Source organism: Bombus vancouverensis, unplaced genomic scaffold, assembly GCF_051014615.1.
Source record: "Bombus vancouverensis nearcticus unplaced genomic scaffold, iyBomVanc1_principal scaffold0033, whole genome shotgun sequence".
In the NCBI taxonomy this organism is placed as follows: Eukaryota; Metazoa; Arthropoda; class Insecta; order Hymenoptera; family Apidae; genus Bombus; species Bombus vancouverensis.
In genome coordinates this window covers 342375-347216 of record NW_027468924.1, presented here as the reverse complement: position 1 = coordinate 347216, position 4842 = coordinate 342375, and the positions used below count along the sequence as shown (strand labels likewise).

The 4842-nt window shown below is 37.8% G+C and overlaps 1 long non-coding RNA gene across 1 annotated transcript; it reads right to left on the bottom strand.

The window, feature by feature from the left end:
- Nucleotides 1-891: 891 nt before the first annotated feature.
- LOC143304401 (uncharacterized) lies at nucleotides 892-1762 on the bottom strand. Its single transcript, XR_013061089.1, has 3 exons — nucleotides 1540-1762; nucleotides 1344-1464; nucleotides 892-1223 (listed from the first exon to the last, which is right to left on the bottom strand). It is a non-coding gene; the product is annotated as an uncharacterized LOC143304401 (long non-coding RNA).
- Between the last annotated feature and the right edge of the window lie 3080 nt (nucleotides 1763-4842).

Sequence of the window (4842 nt, the reverse complement as noted above, 5' to 3'; positions counted from 1 at the left end):
CTACCCTAATTTTATTTGTAGTACTTTTCCTGGATCCGACTCTCTATTCTTTTTATTCCTTTCTATTTTATAATTCTGTTCTCGTTTATTTGGAGAATATAAAATGCTACACAGCTTTTATTCAATTATTCTAAATCTATATTATCTAATTTACCATTATTCTTTCATTCGTCGAGTAAAATCATACTTTGAAGAATGGCATTTTAACAAAGTGAAACTTTCCTCCCTTAAAGACAAGTTTCATAATATCCTGTTGCTTTTCATGGCCTATGTTATACAAACTACAATTCTCTTATATTGTTCTTAAATCAATCGCAATATTTCCCATAATCTTGATTAATCAGTATTACTAATTTATAAATAAAATCGACGGAAGGAACTACGTCTCTTAGAAAGATAATTCCGTTTCAGTTTCTAGGATATTATCATATAAACGATCAGTGTTTATAGCGTTATAAACATGAATTAAAGATATGAACGATAGAACACCAGAACATCGTTAGCAACCACCATGGCGTAAGAAATACTATTTTCGACCTCCATTTGCTGGATTTTTTATTCGAACGCGAACACCTGTCCGAGAAAATCAATCTTCTGGAAACTATAAAATGAAATACTCCACTCGAACAATAATTGTATTGTGTTCTCTCTTAACATATTATTCCCGGATTATTCTCGCGTTATCTGCCATTGATAAACATTTATCTTCGCGCTTTCCTAAATATTCCATATTCATAAAAATGTCCATAATTCTAGAATATACATTTGGTCTACCAGGTGACAATTTTATCACGAACGTTCTGTTTTTTCCACGCGATCATTGACATTTGTAAATAATTTGTGATATTGTTTTTCAATTATATTTATGAAGATATAAACACAAATAAACTTCAGCAGTAAATATATATGTACTGACAAATTAACACGTTTCAGTGCGAAATCGATGCACGTATCAACATCATTTATTTACTTTTTTTTCAATACTTCTCAACAATAACGAATTAATATTTGTGAAATAAAAATCAAGCGAGAAAATTGTTTCCACCTTTTTCTTTTTTCTCCTGAGCGGAAAGCAGGAATCGTAGAAATCCTCCCGACTTGAACATGTTAAACGAGAAAAAAATTCGCCATGTCATCGCAGTACGGCATTTGGGCGAGCACTCGCGACGAAGATAAAAGACGCATATAACGTGCAGTCTCTCTGCAGCTTGACATCAGGAGATCTGTCGAGTAAAAGCCTGTTTATAAAATTTTTGTTGGTATCTCCCTGACTCGTATATTTGCTTTTTTGTTTATCACCACACATCAGTGTGAGAAGTGTTGCTTAAGTAAATAAATCCTACCACTTTATCGTGAGCGTCATGCAGAAATCATTTATCTCCCCTTCCGTGTCTTCAGATATTGCGCTGACATTCGGCGAAGAACAGACTTTTCGTGTAACTTTAATTTTAACTAAAGATCCAACTAAAAAAATAATGAACATCGAATGTAGCAGTTTGTAACGAAAGTTACATAGCATGTAACTTTGTGATACGATACCTTCTTGACACAGAACGATCAAAATTAATGTAAGGTGGTTTGAACGATATTTTTCAAATTGCTCTTTGAAGGGGGGAAGAAATTTTCTAATTAGAAATTAAAATTGCACGTATCTTTGCTCAAATTCTTCATATATAAGTCGTAACAAACGCTATTTAACAAGAGCTAACAAACAAGAACGTACAGTGAACGAGCTAATTTTCAAGTGATTAGACTTTGATGTGCTAACGATTTTACTAATCCTCCCATTTTACCAATCCTGTATTGCTTCCGCGGACGATTATTGTTTACAATTATAATATTACTTACTTACGCGCTGACGATATCATATCGGCGACTATTTCTATTTTTGTCCATCGCACACCGTACTGCGATGGTAACTTGATAATTGCGAAACAAAATCAGGAAACGTTTGCTACGAAGTAAGAAGTAATAACAAGCAAGAGTAGTAATAATAAGCGAAGGTATCTTCGGTCCGTAATTGAGTTGCATCGATCATCTTCAATGCTAGTCAGACGAATCTCGTCGATAAACGCAAAGAAGCTCGTGTTCATGGTGATACATTTTTCTGTCGCATGGCTGAACGTTGCGTTACTGCGACGCTACGTTGATACTACACCGGCGTTCTCGATAAAAAATCCCCTCGAGCCAGCTTGGATTTTTCAAATGATTCGATCAGTTTTATGTAGTATGCGTATGAATCGTTTTCCTTTACTTCTTGTTCCTTTTTTTCTTCTTCTTTTTTTCTCGAGAATCTCGAGAAATCGTGCAATTAACGAACAAGGTAGAATCAGTAATTAGTTACCAGGATGACGGAAACGACGTTCTTACGCGTGTCCTTCTTATCCGTAGAATCTGGAATTTCTGATGGAATAATTTTTGTCCTGGCAAAGGCACGTGTCGAAGACAATTGCCAAGTCTCCGTGACGAGTAATTAAAGGATCGTTGATTGGTCCAATTTTAAAACGTTAGAACGCAACAATTACGTGAGTCGTCGGTAAAAAAGGGAAGACGTAGAAATGTACAGCTATGGCGTGCGCGTATGACCCTCTTTTCCGTATACGAAGGAATTCTTGATTGTATCGTTTCTTATCCCGGCAAAGAGGGGTGTCGAGAACAATCGCGACGTTTTCACGGCGAGTAATTAAAATTTCATCAACGCTAAATACGATTTTAAAATGGATGGTTTGTTTGTAAAAGTGTTAGAATTTAATCTTGGAATTAGGATTAATATTCTGTGGAAGACACAATGTTTATGTTGAAATAATATAATGTGATATTTATTAAACAATTATTTCGAGAGTTATAAATGTGCGTTCTGGAATGCAGACAGTTGGCTAGCTATTCACAGACTAACTGCCTTAGTGACCTGTGGCGCTTGTAAAGATTTTGAACCCCCACTCTCTGTAATGAGTGTGACCTGAGTAGATGTCTGTGTAACGTCACGTGCCACGGAACCTTCTAGCAGCTTCTCGATACAAAGCGCTACGCTGTCAAGGCGCTACACCGACGTGCCCAATGTTCCATCCATATCCTTACGTTTCTTCCGCCGAGTTCTCGGAAGAGCATGCACGCGCCAGCCGCCGCGGTACATCTAACGAACGTACGCTAGTGGGGATGGCGCTGGGCAACGAATGGAAGAATCTGTACGATCAAACACTCTATCCGCATGCGACTGATATCGTTGTATTCCAACACCCTTCCTCAACGATATTAGTCGCTTGATCATTGATTCTGCAAATTGCACTTCTGTAACAGAAAATTCAATTTAGTTGCACTTAAACCTTTCGCTCTTTAGGTGGAATCATGAGGTCCCAAGTCTTGTTATTCTTCAGCGAATCCATTTCCTCATCCATCGCCTTTATCCACAGTTCTGCATCTGGCCTTGATAGTGCCTCCTTTCGATCCTTTGGCTCTTCTAGGCTAACTGTCATGTTTAGTGCTCCCATGTACCTATCAGGAGGAATTCCTTTATTTAGTCTTTTTGATCGCCTTGGCTCTGAACCTTGAATATCTTCGGATTCATCTTTGGGTTCTTTTTCTTCAATAATTTCCTTATTGTTATCTCCTGTTTTATTTGCTGTACCTTCAGTAACGGTCTGTTCTTCAAAAATAATTTCTTCTGTCCCGGGTTCCTTATGAGTTTCAAGAAAGATCACATTACGACTTATCTTTTCTCTGTCTTCAGCTGTATCGAGTAGTCTGTATGCCTTCGATTCTTCCGAATATCCGACAAACCTTAATTCTTCTGCTTTCTCGTCTAACTTTCTTCGACACTCTTGAGGTATATGTGCATATGCCATAGTACCAAAAGGACGAAGATTTTTGACGTCAGGTAGCTTAGAATACCATAATTCATACGGCGTCTTACCTGTGTGTTTTGTGGGTAGGATATTTTGCAGGTAGTTGGCTGTGTGTATTGCCTCACCCCAGTACTTCTTGTCCATGTCGGCGTCAATAAGCATACATTTAGCCATTTCTATTAGAGAGCGATTCTTTCTTTCAGCGACTCCATTTTGCTGCGGTGAGTATCCTGCTGTATATTGAATCTTTATACCTTCATTATGCAGGTAATTCCTCAGGTTGTTGTTGACGTATTCCCTTCCTCGATCTGATCTTATTGCTTTAGGTACCTTATTTAATTGATTTTTCATTGATTGCACAAATTCTTTAATATATTTCGTGGTTTCATGTTTTGTTTCCATCAGATATATTTTTGTGAATCTACTGAAATCGTCAATTATGGTTAAAGCATACCGTTTCTTACCTGGAGTTGCAGTCTGCATTGAGCCACAAACATCTGTATGTATGAGATCCAGAATGCTACTCGTCCTTGTCGTTGATTCTTTAGGGAAAGGTTTTTTCGTCATTTTCCCTTTTATACAGCACTCGCAAATTTCCCTTATTCCGCAGTCCTTTATCTTTATCCCGGTCGCAAGGCCGTTTTCTAATTGCTTTATCGCGTTTATATTTCTATGCCCGAAACGCTTGTGCCAGGTATGTTGACAGCTTTCGTTGTGTTGCTTTTCTTTCGTTGTACATGCGCTTTCGATGGTCGGCAGTAGATATGAATTGCTTGAGGCTTTAGCGAATATTTCCACTACTCCATCTTTTACAATACGACAACCGTCATTCTCGAAGCTTACTTTATAGCCGTCACCCGTTAGTTTTTTCACCGAGAGTAGGTTTGAGCTTAGCTCAGGTATGTACAACACATTGTCAATATGCATGTTTGTTATCTTACCGTTACTTGGGTGCTTTATGATACCTGATCCTTTGCCCTTTATTTGGACTGCCCTAACT